General features: G+C 53.4%; 1 protein-coding gene across 13 annotated transcripts in view; it reads right to left on the bottom strand.

Annotated features, from left to right (window-relative positions):
- The window catches only part of ZNF831 (zinc finger protein 831), a 109899-nt gene extending 93938 nt beyond the window's left edge, over window positions 1-15961 (bottom strand). For 12 of the 13 annotated variants that reach the window (XR_006603865.1, XR_200013.3, XR_001180741.2 and 9 more), the window contains exon 1: window positions 998-1382. The gene's annotated coding sequence lies outside the window, so the exon portion shown is untranslated. Of the gene's footprint in view, window positions 1-997; window positions 1383-15814 lie in introns of those variants that run through there. The other variant, XM_004759951.3, reaches the window with a different exon arrangement.
- Between the last annotated feature and the right edge of the window lie 1495 nt (window positions 15962-17456).

The raw sequence follows: 17456 nt of genomic DNA, 5'->3' as shown, positions 1-17456 counted from the left end.
CCCCGCAGTGATCATTTAGGTTCTTCTGGATGACCCGGATCACATGGGCCCCCTCCTCCGTGACCACAACCCTCCCTCAATTTCTCAGCTGAAGTGCAACTGAGGAAGCCCGTCTTCATCCTTTGTGTCCTCAGGATCTTCCCACAGTCCCCAAGATGGCTGCAGAACCTCCACGCTCCCTCGAACTGACATTAGCCTTGTGGTCCAAAATGCCTGCTCTTATCTGGGGCAGTAGAATTAGGCACATTATTTTAAACTGGCCCTGACGTTGATTCTGCTTTTCCCAGCCAGCCGACGCTATCATTTTTCTAGCTCGCATCCTGTCCCTCGCTGCATTTTGGCAGATAACATCTCTGGTTTCATTCTCACAGAAAGATTTGCTACGGGAACAGAGAGGCATGTTACCTCTCAGAGCACGGCTCCATGGCTTATCTGACAGACCCTGCAGCTCTCAGCTATTTTGGACACTGGGAAGCCAAGTATGTGTGTAAATACGTGGACCAGGGTCCATGGTCCCTTGTAAATCTCATTGAAAAATGCTACCCTTGGGTGATCAGCAGAAGCACTATAAATAGGCTCTGTATCAAATAGCTTTTTAGAATCTACTGTACATTTAGTTTTGCACACTCTCAGGCTAACATAACTAGTATTTCTAAACAATTCACACCTTCATTTTAATTAGGTCTATCACTAGAAAAAACTGCTTACAAAGCCACAGATTTCCTATAGCTTGTTTTCATGTTTAGTCAAACGTGGATTGTAGACCTGGTTTCTGACAGCCATTATGAAGTGCAGTAAATATTTTGACAAAAGCAACAGTGCTGTTAAGCACACAAGAGAATAACTGAACTGGGTCAGACCCAGTTTTATGCGATATTTCTTTTCAACTGCATGCTTAAAGATAAATATATCATTAAGAACACAGGCTTAAAGAAAGCTTGTTTTTTTTTTAAACTGACATCTTCTACATGCTTATCTCAGGGGACATGTTACATACCTTTATGAAGCTTGATGATTTTCAGTCAATGATGCTCCAACTCAAATACAAATGACCTGGCCAGAAACTGAGAAGACAGCCATAGTTCCCGAAGAAACCTGTGGGCTGCCCCCCTCCCTCAGGATGAGGGGGCTCATGCGCCCTTCTGCTCCTCTGTGTAGGGAGTCTGCGACTCCTCCCCGAGAAGGTGTCTGAGGCATCTTCCACCATCCCAACTCCACAGGCAGAATCTCAAAGCATAGGGAGATGTTCCCTGCATCTTAGAAAATAAAACAAAAGAGGATGGCTTCCCCATTGCTTGGCCTTTGAGTCAACTCCATGTTGAACTAGAAAAGCACCATTCTGAGCAGCATGGAGGAGACTCAACCAGAGACGAAACCCGGGCTGGCTCTGAAATAGGAAGTACCTGATTTTCTATACATTACTTAATGTCACAGTAGCAGCCCTTAGAAAACAGGAAGAGACCGACACAGATGGGGGAAAAAAAAAACAAAGCCACAGCTCATATCTAGTAATTGTGATTATTGATCTAACAACCCATAAACAGAGGCTGCCCCCTGGAAATGAGGGTGTGTGGTCCCATGCATCACAGGGGAGATTTTTCCGGGCAGGTTGGTAAGAAGCAGAGCCAGTGTGGTCCTCCTCCTGGCTGTGGGGTTGGAAAAAGCAACTGCACAGCCTCCACATGCACACCTGGAGCTTCCCAAGGGCCGAGAATGAGCATTTCCACTGCAGGTGACGATGGCGGGAGACCTCACAAGGATCTCTGCGGTGCTGTCTCCACTTACAACTTGATATTTTGTTCAACCTGGAACTGTCTGCGTTCATTTTTACTTGTGACACAGTGCGGTGAACTATGATCCCAGTGACTGCATTTTGGGCATCCCTTAAGCTGTGCACCCATGCTGAGTCCTCCTCTCTCCCCACAACTTTGAAAGGAGCAAACATGACAGCGATAGAGGATGAAAAACACAGCTGTTCCAAGAGGTGGAGGCCGAGAGCAAAATGGGCACGCTGCTGGAAAGAAGTGCACTCAAGAGAGGGACCAGGCTGGCCAGATGTGCTCTGGACAGGTGCACTGGGGCATGTGCCCTCCTGTAGGCTGGCGTCCCGTTGCTCTGAATGCAGCAATTCTCACTGGGAGACTGAAGCTTCCTCGCCCCACTTTGCCATCAGTCATGCCCAGCTGGTCAAGTATCTAAGACTCGTGTTCAGCTAGGTTGGGTTTGGGGGCGGATTTCATCTGGCTGAGTGATCTGGGCTTTGGAAGAACCAAATGGTGCAGATCAATGTGGCTTCCACCCCCCGCCTCCTGGCATTAGGAAGCAGGCACCTCACTGGCTCCAGAGGCCACAGGGAGCGCGCAGCTGAAGACAGGAAAGTGACTGATGCAGAACCAGCTCTGATTCGACCAGTCCGTGTGAGCGAGATGGAACCCAGTTGGCATGTGTGGTACAGCCACACCTCAGTGTCCCCTCCCCTCCCCCAAACCCCCAACTCGGGCCCCGATATCTCCCGAACCCAGCAGCCAGGAGTAAATACCTGCCTGGCTCTGACTAGTCTGGTCTGGTTTATTGGGGCCTGTACCTCTTCTGTCGTTAAATATTGTCAGAAACACCCTGGCCACAACAGACATACAAACAAAACTCTGCCAGAGCCCAGAGGAAGAAGGTTTCAGGAGCCTGGAAGCTCCTGGAGGAAATGAGCTGGGTACTGCCACATGTGGAGGAGTTTGATGGGCAGGAGTGGCAGCAAGAGGCAAGCTGGGAAGGCCGGAAAGTTCATGAAGGCCAAAGACTTTCACATGTTCCACTGCCCCAACAGGGAGCGGGCCACAGGCAACTGGACGACAGGGGCATGGGGGATATTGGAAACACAAGCCAGCACGAGTCAACAAGACATCATGGTGAAGACAAGGGCCTTGCCAGCCATGAGGTAGAGCCCTAGCAGCTTGAGTGCTTTGGAAAGGAGGGACCAAAGCAGAAAGGGGTGAGGGTCCCTGGGGCACTGCCCCCCCATTCTCTGAGGGGCCTGACTCAGATGTATCCCTAGGCTTAGCCAAGAAGGTCCTCAAGAACAAATTCGTCTCTATGTCCTAAAAGGACTTTGATTTGCCTTTTTTCTCCAAAGTTACACTCCTCATTAAGATAAATTAACAAATTTTCCTGTACAAGAGCTAAAACATTGATTAAAAACAGTAATAGGAAAAAAAACCACCTTTTGGAGTTGATCGAAAATAAGTATGTCAACAATGAACAGATAAACATCCAAACATCCATACGATGGACAGACCATCATTAGGCAACAGAAAGGAAATGAAGTCCTGACCCCTGCTATCACACAGACAACCCTTGAAAACGTCACACTAAGTGAGAGAAGTCAGACACACAAGGACTCATGTTGTGGCCTTCCATCTCTAGTAAGTGTCCAGAACAGACAACCCCACAGGGCAGAAAGTGGATTTGCGGTCGCCATGGGCGGGGAGAGTTGGGGGAAGGGCTGCTAATGGGTTCAAGGTTTATTTGGGGGTGCTGAAAATGTTCTGGAACTAGATCATAGTGGTGACTGCACAACTGTGTGAATATATTAAAAACCACTCAACTGCACACTTTCAGGGGATGGGTTTCATTGTGTGCAATTCCTACCGCAATGTAACAATAATCACTCCTGGGTCGAGTTCTTGAGCAGAATGACCCAACTCTCCAGAGTGGGTGTAGACAGCCGGTGAGCTTGGCATTGACAATAGTCACCAAAAAAAGAAAAGAAACGTAATTTCCAAAGAATGGTGAACTTGCTCTCCCCAGCGTTTTACCCCCAAGGAAACAAACAGAAAAGATCACTCCTTTGCCAGGAGCAAGTTTTATCTGGCAACACCACAGTCTTCCAGGACTGTTCTTGGGACAACGCTAGCTTGGCAGCCAACAAGCAGCAGCAGCAGCAACAGAACCAGGAGAGACACCAGACACCCCGGGGGTCCCATTGAGCCCAGGCAGGAAGAATCACACACACACATTCCTACTGAGAACCCGCAGCTAGAAGCAGAATGCCCCCCTGCCTCTGGGGTTTGGTTTCAGTACCTTCCCCAGTCCCCGAGTGTGCCATCCCACAGCTGAAAGAAGAAGGGAGAGGCACTGGCTGTAGTCGCCTTCCCCGCCCCCTGCCCCGCCACCTCAGACTGCTTGGGGACTCGCCCAGCCTCACCGGCAAGCAGGGCACAAAGAAGTCATTCCCACTGCTGCCTGGGTCAAGTCAAGAGCAGCTGCCAGACTGGTCCTCCAGTGCTGCCCTTCTATCTCAACACGTGCCACCTGCCTTTCCCTGCCCCACCTCCGCTGGCCCTCTGCCAAGCACTGAATGGACACTGAACAGTGCCTACCTAGCACCGTGTCACAGTCCCAAAAGTATGGACCAAATAAATGAGCATTTGTTTGTCTGAAGCCAGTACATGAAGAACCGAGGCCACACAAAGCCAAGCAAGACAAATACCAACCCTTCTTCTCTGCAGACTCTCCCAAGATGGACACACACAGCCCATCTCCTGTTCTGCGCATGCTGCCCTTCTTGGGCCGCGTGCCCCGTGTGTCGCCAGCACTTCCTCTCTGCCAGGCCCTTGCACATGCCCAGCTGCACAGCCCACATGGCAGAGGCAGCCCTCAAGCAGCGTCTGCTGAAGGACGAGCCCTATCAAAACCCTTGCTCCCTGGGACAAGCCCAGACCTTGCACCAAGAGCCTTCCTTACAAAAACATACAAACCAGGCGGGACCTGCTTGACGTGGAAACCAGAGGCTGGCCTCTCCAGGGGGTAGGGGGCGGTGGGACAGCCAGCTCTGGGCTCTACAACGAGTTGCCTTGGGGACATGCATACTCGGATTTGCATTCAAGCCCAGTAGTCTCGGGGTTCAGCTCCCCTCCACATCCTCCACACGCTGTCCTCACTGTCAGAAGCGGTTTGTAATCACAATCCATGTGGGCTGGGAAATGAGGTGTACCTGTCGAGCCCTTCAGAAAGGAGCACTCCACAGATGTGCGACCTCGTGCTGACGGCTGCTGTTCTCATTTCTGTGCAGATAGAAAAGGGCCCCCCCCGAAGGGTAATTGCGCGAGTGCCCCCATGCAATTATCTGTCTGCACGTCCTTGGGGCCACTTAAACAATGTTTTTATTTAAAACATGATGCATCCAGCCAGTTTTTGATTATCCATGGTAATGGGGGTCAAGGATCAGCTGAATAATTGAAATGGAAACTTGATTCCCACCGAGAGTTTCCCTCTCCCCCACCTCCTTCCTTCCTTCCGCAGAGGAGAGAGGCGCTGTGGGACTGTGGAAGGGGCGCTGGGCTGGGGGCCGCATCCCAGCCCTGGCCAGGACTTTGTGACTGGCTTTCTGGGGGACGTGGACCAACGCCCTTCCCTTCAGGGGGGTTGTGACGGGAAGGGGCTGGACCACAGCGTCCCTCAGCACCAAGCTGTGTGGCACCTTTATTTATAGTTACGACAGATTTCTTCAAACTGACTTGCTTTTACCACCACTTAATGTGTCCCAAACAGTATCATTACTGTAATAATACTAATGGACGTGGGCCTCAAATTATTTTTGTTATGTCCATTAAAATAACTCCCTAAGCATTATGCTTTTTTAAAAAGAGTCTTTTGAAAGATACCAGGCGGAACATCTCTCAGATGATGTCCTTGTGACTCACATGCCAGCTTCCCCCAAACTGTCCTGATGCAGCGGAGGCTATTTGGGAATAAATGCCTCCCTTCCCTGACCCGTTCCGGAACAGCTCCCATCACGCTGATGCAGAGGGCTCCATCAGGCTGACTCCCACCTCGCACCGGCTGTGACTGCGGTGGCGGGGAAAGGTACAAAGCCTCACAGCGCCCATTACACCCGATGTTCTCCTGCCGTAATTGCCAGCTGCCACTCATTTCCCCAGACCATCGCCCCTGGCTGCCTGAGTGACAGACGAAAAGCGACGGAAAGGCAGGGCGTTTGTTCCTACAAGCTGTATCCCTGTTTAGGAAGATGTGATATGGCTCTTGAGCACTCGGCTATCAGACTTTTAATCACAGAGTGTATAAATGAAATCATTTCCAGCACCTGAAGTGATCTTGCTGGCGTCACCCACTGTTTTTGTAGATTAATTTTTTAGAGCAGAAAGAAAACCCTTACATATCAGCTGTAACAAGAAAAACTGGTTTCTCTACCCCCCAACACTTCAAAAAGTTCCTTATGTAAGGACTTTATTTTTTATTTTTACTTTTTTTAAAGGTCCAGATGGGGAACAAAATGGCAGGGTTAAGACCCCACCACACCCCACCACTTGGGAGACTGGTCAATCAGTGTCTTTTGCATGTATTCACAAAAACAATATGTTTAAACATTTCAATAAACAGATTAAAACACAGATTTGTATATTAGCCTCTGCCAGCTGCCTTTCCAAGCCAAGAATCCTTTTGTCCTTATGAAACCAAATGATGATTATTCCTCGAATCCAAGGCCTGGCCTGAGAGACCCTGGACCTTCCTGGAGATTCGGTCTTCTCTTCCTTTTGGGGGCCTCTGATCTCATGTTCTGGCTTTATTTCCCACTGTCCTAGCCTCTGGGTGTGTTCTTACTGTAAGTTCCCCCGAAGCATTTTTGGAAGGAAGTAAGGCTCGAGTTGTAAGCCACCCAATTTCCCTCCAAAGCCAAAATCCAGAGTCCCATCCACAACCAGAGGAAAGAGCTGGCGTGACCTCAAAAGCATGCTTCCAGCAGCACAGAGACCTCCAGCCCCCAGCAGGAGTTGCACTTAGGTGCTGGGAATTTCAGGGGCTTTGGCTGAGCAGCAGGGAAAACACACAGCTCATCCATACCTTCCTCAGACTGCCCATCACTCCCTACCCCCAGGAGAGCTTTCTCAGCACATCTCTCAAGATCAGCCTCCGCAGATGAAGTCTCCTGATGTGGGAGACTTTGCCCCTTCACTCAGGGTCCCCAACACATCTCTTAGCATTCCCAGTGGATGAGCACTGCCTGGAATTTAGAGAGAAAGCTGCTCCAAGGACCATGTAACCCAGCAATGTCAAGTGCAGGTACACATGTCCCCGCCCCTCCTGGCACCCACGGCTACTTGGTCACAGCACTCTTCCCCACAGAGCTAGGCATCGGAAGCCTCTTTATCTGGACCTCTAGGAAACATCCCCAGTGAGATTCTGTACTTGAGCTAAAACCAATCAGCCACCTCCACATTGTAAAGATCACAGAAGGGGGACCAGAACCCACCTCTCACCAGAGCCCACGCCATTCCCCGCAACACCAAACGACGGCTGCCACTATTTTTTGTCATCGTGTTACCCGCACATACATGTGGCTGCAGACACACATCCAGGTATGCCTGTTTTCCTAACCTGCTTGGTCCAGGCTGTCCCTTCACTTCCCACTGGCTTGAGAGGATTCTGTCTTCACTAAACAACTCTTTACTCTTTCATGTGATACATAATCAAGATAATTGAAAGAAATTAAGGACAATGTCCAAATAGGCAGACACTAACCCCGGAAAAAGCAATGAAAAAAGAAGACATTACCCCTCCCAGATGTCTGGGAACTTGCATTCAATAGGTACACATTCACCAAATGCTGCTTGAGTACCAACCAGGTTCCAAACTCTAGGTCAAAGCATCAGGAAGAATAAGACAGACAAAGTCCTTGCCCTCACGAGGCTGTCATTCTAGTGAGAGACATCATCATAACTACGAAAACACATCAATGAGCGGAGTAAGCTCAGACAGAAATGAGTGTGATGACAGCAGAAAACTTTGACGAGGAGTGGTTTGACGAGGAGTGAGGGAAAGGGAAGGAGGAACACGCCTGGGAAGGGGCCCGAAACAGAAGGAGGATTCAGCCATGAGGAAACATGAGGGCACTGGGTTCCAGACAGAGGGAGGCCCCGGGGCAAGCACCCCCTTAGCAGGTTAAGACCAGCAGAAAGCTAAGGGCATGCAGGGCAACAGCAAAGAGGAGAGCACTGGGAGTCAGGCGACAGGGCGGGCAGACGACTGACGATGCAGAGCTTTTTAGGCCACAGGAGAAACTGTACTCTTAAGAAGCATCAGACAAGGTGTGGAGCTTGAGAGAGCAACTGACAGAAACAGCAGGGTCAGAACAAAGGTAGGAATTTTCCATAGACTCCACATGAGAGAAAGTAAATGGGAAAAGAAAGAAGACATTTTACAAGTGCTGCTGTGGGTCATGGTTCGACCTCCCGGGGCTGAAAAAATCCAAACAAAGAAGCATGCACTATCCAATCATTTACTGTTTTCTGCCCCGGACCTGATGCTCATGGAATTGCTCTGACAAGAGACCACACAAGTGTCCACTCTAAAGGCATCAGCCGTGCATCCTGTGGGATCAAGCAAGAGGTGTGACTATGCGTGTGTGCATCTTTAAAGAAGTCTCCACGCTGGACACCTGTTTCCCTATCCCTGAGTGGGAAGAATGGGTCCAGGCTATTCAAATGTTCCTTCCTCTATGAGACGTGACCCAACTGGCTCAGGCTGCGGGGACCCCCACCCCTCCAGGGTCCCATGGCAGCGGGCACGTCCTTCCTTGCACACTCAGCATGGCGTGCTATCATGATCAGTTTACACATCACTCTCTCTCATGAGATGACGCATTCCTCGACAACAGGGACAAGAGTTTAACTCTGTCAGCCTAGCCCCCAAGTAGGTGTTTGGTAAGCAACTGTTGAGCAAGACCCCCCCAGCTGTGAGGGGAGACCCGGTGCGGCCCGTGGCTTTTTCAAAGGAGCTCGCTGCAGCACGAAGCAGCAGGGCAGGACATCCCTCTCTGAGGCTGCGCTGGCCCAGGCATCTTCCCACAGAGTCCCCATCCCTCTGCAGGGACACCCCACCTCTGACTTGCCCTTCACGGGGCATGCTGGTGGGCCCTTGGGACCACCAAACATGTCCGTCCAGTCTCCCGATCAGGTCTTGGCCCTTGGGAGACCCAAGCTGTCTGGGTCGCATCCAGCACAATTAAGCTCTTCACCTTGGGGGCCTCTCTCAGTGGAGCAATCCGCTCCTCCTGCCAAGCCTTCTGCTCCCTGGGAAGTCCAGCCCTTGCAGACGTGCCCGGCCCGGCGAGGAGCGCCACACAGAAATCCGCCCTGACCTCCTCCAGAGTCGGCAGCGGGTCTGGAGCATGCTTGATATCTTGTGGGCTCCTTCCTGTTCTCCTTGGATCCGACTGCACAGAATTTGGCTCCAAGGGGAAGAACTGAGAGTGTGTGGGCTAGCAGCCAACACACGTGTTCTCCCCAGGAAGGTGGTGGGGAGGCCAGGGGAGGGGGGACTCAGGAACAGGGTCTGCATGACACGCTGCTCCCGGGGCAAGCTGTGAGCCGCTCAGCAGGTTGGGGATGACAATGGTGGCCAAGCAGGATTTGGGTCAGACTGGCTTCAGTCGGTGAAAGCCATTCCCTACCTTCACCCTGGCTTCTGACAGATCCACACCCCGACAAGCCACAGCCAGAGGGATGGTTCCCAAACACAGTTACATCCACCACCTCACACTGGTGACAAGCCCTTAGTGCCCACTGTTCTCGAAACTTCAGCGATCGGCTCTGCCTTCATGATCCACAGGCACCGGCCTCCACCACCTCCCTAGCTCCTCCCCGAGCCTCTCATCTGACCTCTGCGTCCCAGCCCTGCTGGCCACGCAGCCCCTCACAGTCCAGCCCATGTCACTGCCCCTGCTAACCCTTCAGCTCTCAGCCAGTTCCCGGCTCCTTGGGGTGGGGGTGGGGGGCAGGGGCTGCTGGGATGCCCGCTCCCTAACCAAGCCAGAACACCGCGTTCAGCACAGTTATAGCAAAACATCACATGCTAAATGACACAAACCCCACAGGCCGGGACCCTTCTGCTTTGTCACCAGTTGCAAGGCTGTTGCCCTGCACAAGTGAGTCAACGGACAAATCATCCACTCAAACTGGACAGCTCAGACCAGCCCCCACCCCGCACTCCTGCTCACACACCTCCCTCAGCCTGGCGCTCCCACAACTTACTGCTCATCAACGTAGATCCAAATGCTGCCTCCCCGACAATGGCCTCAGGGTCCACAGCTGGAAGCGGTGCCATACTCTGTGGCACTCTGGGGGGTATCTTTACCACCCCACACTGTAATGAATTTAGCTTGGTTTCCTGAGTTCTAGGACCATCAAAGGTGAGAGCGACACATTCCATACTACTGCACCCCAGTGGCACCTGGGGGGGGCCCCAGCAATGACTCATAACAGCAGAAACTTCTTGGGCGAGAGACCAGCCATGCCTCCAAGCCATGGTGTGAGGTAGGCAGCCCTCATGCACACCATTTCACAGGTGAGGAAAAGGAGGCTCACACAGGTGAGGCAACTTGACCAAATACTCAGCCAGGCATCAGCAAAGACACCCTTTAGACCCAGACTACCGGTACCACCCATGTGTAGCCCTGAAACCAAGCTCCCCTCGCTCAGCCCACAAGAGACAGCAAGAGGCAATGCACTCCCCATCAGGACCCCTGCGCTCAGAGCCCAACTTGGAGAACACTGCCCAGCATGAGGTGTTCAGACGGCACCAACGTCTGAGGCCAACCACACCGACACTGCCAGCACCGATCCCAAACTACCTCAGTTCTACCGGTGCAGATCTCCATAAAGAGTTTTTCAAGACAGTGCTCCCCCGTCAGAGAGTTCATGCGCAGGACGCAGGTCCAGAGACTGCCTTGTATTCAGCAAGCAGAGGTTCACCCGACCGGGCAGCAGAGCCTGAGAGCCAGTGGCACCCGGGGCTGAGCTCGGCTGGGTGTCTCGGCCACTGTGGGCAAGCGACTTTACCTTCCAGAGCCTCTGTGTGTCCACCTGTCGGTCAGGCAGGGACAATCACCACACAGGCACCTTCAGGAGAATGAGGTACAAGGTGCTCACCAGAGGACAGGTAGACCTCCAAGCCTCAGCCAACGTCCACAGCAGCATCACCGTCGGGACCCTTCTCATCAGTCATCTCTGGGGCCGGCCACCTCAGCAGGGGGGTGCCCAGGGAAAGGGGCTTTCTCCTGTCTCGGGAGGTCATGCCAGGAGACAGGAGCCATGCGGCCTGCCAGGTGTGCACAGCTCGAGGTGGCAAGTCACACACACGTCAACATGCTCCTCCAGCCTCACACGTCCACCTCCACGCCAGCCCCCTCGCATCCTGAGCCACGCCGAGAGAGCACGTGTGTATGCACTTGCTCACGCGCACACACACACACCTCCTGTCCCAGCCCACGTGCACCCTGGGAACGTGGACCTCGCCAGGGGTCCAACAGGGCTCAGCCAGGTACACCTGCCCTACCGGAAAGCCAGGCTGGCAGGAGCTGTGCTTACGGGGGTCCCATCAGATAGGTGAGCCTGTGAGGGGGCAAGGTGTATTTGCATATAATTTGCATGCACTGACACAGCCTTCCCATCTCTGCACAGAGCACTTCCAAGCTAACCTGTTATTAGCGCTCCTCCAAAGCCTGGTTTTTCTCAGCACTCGTGCTGCTTACCACCCACTGCCAGAAAGTACTATGCAGTGAGACGGGCCAAGAGCTGACTCTGAGCACTGGGCAAGCCACCCCGGGCCTCAGTTTCTCCCCTGAACAACAAATAACAGCCTACACCTCCACCGGGCCGACCCGAGAAGGCCTTCCTGCACAGGAAGTGTCGGCGTGTGCCTGTAGCTGGCCACTTTCCTGCTCTTGGAACCAGAAAGCAAGTCTGGGTGGAGTAGATGGTCCAACACTCTGCCAAGATGTTTTCTGAGCCTCAAATGGTGGATTCCCTGTGCTGTGGCTACCAGTTGCAGCAAATACGTAAAAATGCAGAACACCTAGTTAAATCTCAACAAAATGTTAGCATAAGCATGGCCTGTGTAACATTTGGGACACATACCAAAAACGCATCTGTTGCACACCTGGAATTTTCTTTAAGATTTTTGATTTATTTGACAGACAGAGATGACAAGTAGACAGAGAGGCAGGCAGGGGGTGGTGGGAAGCAGGCTCTTTGCGAAGCAGAAAGCCCGATGTGGGGCTCGATCCCAGGACCCTGGGATCATGACCTGAGCCGAAGGCAGAGGCTTAATCCACTGAGCAACCCAGGGGCCCCTGGAATTTTCATTTTAACTGGGGGTCCTGTATTTTATCTGACAACCCTACCTGGGACTCGAGGTTACTAATTATCTGTCCACTCACTGCATTTACCTACACCCAGAGAACATGGACTTTGTTTCCTAAATGTCCAGCTCCCGAAGGCAGGGAGAACAGAGGTTACATGGGAGGTGAACTGAGAACTGCTGACGGGAGGTGGGAAAAGAGAGGGGAGGGACATGTATTTCCTAATCTAGTTAAAAATCTACAATCTGTTCCTCTTTGGTCTCTGTGAGGAGCCCGGTGGTTATCACTGTGAACGTGAGGCCACATTTCCTGTGGTGAAGGGTACATGTGTTTGCATCAACAGGGCCCGTTTCTAGGGCTCCTCTCAGGATGTGAGGCCCATGGCAGGTCGCAGAGGAAGAGGGAGGGCCTGTGGGCAGGGGCTGCTTGGGGGGGAGGCTCTTACTCTGGGAGCTCCCTTGAGAGAACCTGCCCCCCATGGGATAAAAGTCTCCTTCCCCTAGCCCTTTGCCCAACTTCCCCACCACACGCCAGTGGACGAGGACCCTCTGCAGACACAGAGGTGATCCAGTACCTAATTTCCACTCAGGAGTTCACCTTAGCAGGAAGGGACAGTGCTGAGGGAGTCCCATCTTTCACGGGATTTGCCATCAAATGCAGAAGGCCTGAGCACGAAATGTGCATGGAGAACATGGTCCCTGTACTCAGGATGTCGCAGTCTGACCCTCTAACGTGCTGAGCTCGAGCTTTTCCTGTTCTTTTAGAATGGGCAGAGTGCCACGGAAGTACCACCTAGTGACACTACAATCAGCATGTGCCGCACACGGGAGTGGCAATTTTCGAGATATTTTTTTTTAGAGGAAAGTGTTAATTTACAGTCAGATCAATGGAAATACTATAGAGTGCCATGACAATTTTTCATATTTTTAAATAAAACACTAAAAATAAAATTTGAAACTTTCAGCTTCCTCCTTCTTAAAGCAGTGATGGAAAGCAGGCCATCCTCAGAGACACAGGGCCACTGCAAGGACTGAATAAAGAAATGCAGGTAAAGCCTCTCCCCGGAACAGAGCCAGGCAAAAGTAGGCCCTTCTCTACCTGGGACTCTGATCACTGCTGAGACTGGACACAAGGATTAAGATCTCTTCATCTGATCGTGTATATGAGACCTCCCTGTGCATAAAGGAATCATGAAGTAAAACAAAGAACTCTCTGGGCTTTGGGCACCAGAGGAAGATTTCATTTGATTTTCTAACGGCAGCCTCTGGTCAGGTCTCAGGGCAAAAGTCTGAAGGCCACCGCCTAAGACAGGCACTTATGTTCTACATCTGCGGCCACAGACGTGGCCGGCCGAATATGGGCCAGAGATCCTCATTACCAATAGAGAGACCATTCACTGGCTCCTCTTCTGTGACCTCTTGCCATGGCTGAACACAGGTGTTCCCAGCCCATAATAATCCAACTGTGCCTGCTGAGGTGCCAGGCCAGAGGCGCCCAGGTGAAAGACATGGTCAGCAGTGTTCAAAGAGCATGGTGTAGTGAGGAGGTCAGATGCACATAACTGAGACAGGTGGGCTCAGGACCCTTGAATCAGCTGTCTGGGTGGATGGAATGGGTGGGGCCTCACGGCATGACCCAAGGTTAGTGCTTATTCATACCCTCTGACCCTTCTTCTCAAGAAGTTCAGAAACTCAGGGGTGGCATTGCTTCTTCAGGACTGAAGACCAGTCTGGCCAGTGCTCATCTACATTCTGGTTCTCCACTCAACAGAGAGGCCAGCCATGGCCCTGGGAACTCTCCCAGCCTGCTATGAAGACTGTCCGCGCGCCCGACTTGGACGGGCCAAGCAGAAGCGATTTGTAAACTAAAGGAGGACCATACATAGTTCTTGAGAAACAGCACTGACAATTAGCAGTGACTCAATCAGACTCTAGGACAGCAAGAGAATAATACTGTGAATAACGTATGAGAGTAAAAGGCACGTCTTTTTAGGGGCCACAATGTATTCACGCTTTTTTAACTAACTTAATAATTGTCACAACTGTATAGAACAGTAGTCCCAACAGCTCGACTACCTTTGCCTTCCACTTCTCCTTCTTGCTTGTGCTCAAGCTGGCTGCTGTCCTGTTGCCACCTCGGAAGGCAAGGTGCCATGCTCATGGTAACTCCTACATTTAAACCACTCTTCAGATTTACATCCTCGGCTCTGAAACACGAACAGGCTTTCTCAGGGTAATTAGCCTCACACACTATTTCAGCCAACATGTGATCAACCTAGCCCCATAATTAGTTCCTGCTAAAATATTACACTTTGTCTAAATTACATTGGAATATGTTCCTCAGTTGTGAAATCTACTTTGTCAAAATTAGCCTCGTTTGGAGATTGAGGGCCTCACTCTTCTTCTTCGTGGTGGTAGAGTTGCCCCCAAAGCCATTTTTGTTTATCCAAACCATGATCCAACATCTTTTTTTTTTTCCAATTTCAGCTTGTACAGCCTTTCCTTTTTGAAAAACAAAGCATAGCAATCACAATTTTCCCTTGGCCAGTGGCCAGCTATCCAAGGGCTGGAGCCAGGAGATTAACGGATACACCCAGAGAGGGCAAGGTCAGGGAGCAGAACATCTTGGACACGTGTGTGTCAGGGACAGACTTGTAGGACCGCAGAGCACCCCTACACGAGGGCCAGCCCCTCCCAGTTTGAATGACATGCGAAGGCCCTTCCAAACCAGTGGATGAAACATGCCTGTGACACTAATTAATGCCAGGCAGAATGTAACAGCAGATCTTGGAAACTAAAAATAGACCTATTCCAACTGATTCATCCCCTGACTGCACAGAATTCGGAGGTTTCTGTATCTGTTTCTCTTCTGCATGTACGTTAGATTATGGCCTCTTTTCTCTCCCTCCATCTTTGTTGTTCTTCTTTTATGGCTCTCCTTCTTGTTGAGAGGTTTAAACCTTCCAGAAGAGATGTGCCCACTTGGCTACCCTCCGACCCACAAACATGCTTAATAAGCAAGGAAGTCATTTCTTTTCCTGGCTCACATGGTTGGGAGCTATGTAATTTGTACTTAATATTTTCCATGCGGATGTTTCTGCCTGTTGCATCACACACACAACTCTATAGCTGCGTTTCCGATTACGGTCCCTTCTATTTTAAACTTTGTTGATTTCTACTGGGAAGGAAGCCTATTTCATACAGATTAGCTGGACAGCTGGGTCTGATTGCTTCTGATGACTGGGCACGGAGCCACCGGGGAAACAGGTTTCCCGAAGCCCCTCGGATGGAGCCCCGTTCCATACAGCCCCAAGAGAACAGGTCGGCGCTCCCTTCAGGGAGGAAGGGTCAGCAGCCCCCGGTGGAAATCAACAGGTCAAGCCAGAGGCAGGACCGGACCTCGTTCCACATCTCGGGCTTGGGAGGCTGTGCTGGAAGGTGGAGGAGGGGGATCCGAAGCCCCTGGCTCAGAAGCTCTCGCGGGGACCTGCGTGGGGGCTCGTGTCAGAGAGAACGACGTGTGCTTGGAAGGAAGCATCCATCACGCTTGCCTGAGAGAACCACTCGGGAGGCAACCGACAAGGCTCAATGATGACGGTCCCGTCATCCGGCCTTGCATCCCAGACCTCCAGGTGCATAAAGAAATCACAAAGACCTCTCTCACCTTCACGCGCTCAGTCCGCAGGCAGGTGGGGGCCGCCGCGCTCTCCCGAAAGCCGGTGGCTCCGATGAGGCAGGAGCATTCTCCCGGCTCGTCCTATCTCTGCCTTGCTTCTCTTTGTGGCTTCTCTAGAGAAAACCGAGTGCTGGAAATTAAAAAAAAAAAAAAAAAAAAAAAAAAAAAAAAAAAGATGGTGTATGTGGAGGGTGGTGGGTGCCGGGGTGCCGGGGCGGAGGGGCGCCGGGGAAGGTGTGCAGCCTGCCCTGGCGTGGGTTCGGGTGCAATGGCCGACGCGGGGGATAGGCTCGCCTGCCGAGGCTCGGTGCCACTGCAGCTCCGCGTGTGGGCGGCGGCAGCTCCGCGGCTGGGTTTCCAACCATTACACTGAACATTTGCAAACAGATAAAAAAACAAACCACCCGGCGCCCGTGGAAACTGCCGTCCGCCCCCCTGCCTGCGCGCTGGCCCTCGCCGCGCGCACGGGTCGGGGGTCGGAGGGCGCCCCGGGGGCGCACGGCCCTGCGCCCCCCGCCCCCCCCCCGGCCCCGGGCCCCGCCGCCACCCCACCCGCGCCCGCGGCCGCCGGCGTGCGCGGGGGCGTCGGACCACGGACACCCCACCGCCCCGGGGGCGCCCAGGTACCCGGGAGAGTCTCCCTTCCGCACCGCCTCGCCCGGACCCCGGCCCCGGAGCCGTCAAACGAGGCGGCGCGGGGCTTCGGCCGCCTCCCGCCCCTGCCAGTGTCCAAGCCACCTGAGAGCCGCAGACGGGGACGGCGACGCTGCTGCCAGCTGGGTGACCCCTCCTCGCGGAAGGTCCCGAGAACGCGCGGCGCGACGGAGCCCGCGAACACACAGCGGCTGCCCTGGTCAAGTGACTTTGGTAACCGCTGTATCCGGCATCGCTCTCAGAGAGTCACACGGCGCATCAGCCAGGCAAGGCTCTGAGAAGTCCTGCGTTTCTCTCGTTTAACCCGGCGTTTCCACGGCGTGCGAGACCTCAGCCCACAGATCGCCGAGGGCCTGACCAGCGCCGCCGTGGCTCCCACCACGCAGGCGCACGCAGGCTGCGCACGCCGCGCACGCCGCGCACGCACGTGCCCTCGCGCCCGCTCACTTCCTCCCAGGATCCTCCGCGGGCACTCCCACGGCTGCCCCACGCGGTGAGGCTGAGGCCGCGGTTGCGGTTCCGGCGGGACGGGAAACGCAGCGGCGCGGACGACTCCCTGGGGCTGCGAGCGCCCAGCCCGAGGGGTCCGCTCCTGGCTCCTTCCTCCCAGAGGCACAGCCTCCGGCCGCCCGCCTGGGAGATCACGGGGCGCCGTGGGGCACCGCCCGCAGCAGCCTGAGAGCCCCCTGCCCGCTGCCCCTGCCCCTGCCCCTGCCCCTGCCGCGCCGTGCAGAAAGCGGCCGGGCGGTGCTCTCCTCGGCTGCACGATGCTTGGCTGGCGGAAGAACGGAGCGGGAAACGCGTCGCCTCCAGAAGGTACAGGTGCCGGACAGAGGCTTTCTTGTTGGAAATGGCCGGTGGGGCAGGCCGGGGCGTGGAGGACGGCACAGGAGAAGAGAAGATGGTGCGCTCCGCTGCACGGGGGGGCTGCTGGGGCCCATCAGTGCCAGGAGCTGCCAGCCCCGTGGCCCCCCAT

Source organism: Mustela putorius, unplaced genomic scaffold (assembly GCF_011764305.1).
Source record: "Mustela putorius furo isolate JIRA1106 unplaced genomic scaffold, ASM1176430v1.1 tig00003972_pilon_pilon_pilon, whole genome shotgun sequence".
NCBI classification, from domain to species: Eukaryota; Metazoa; Chordata; class Mammalia; order Carnivora; family Mustelidae; genus Mustela; species Mustela putorius.
Note: the sequence above shows the minus strand (reverse complement) of the source record. Positions and strands in the feature narration are given on the sequence as shown.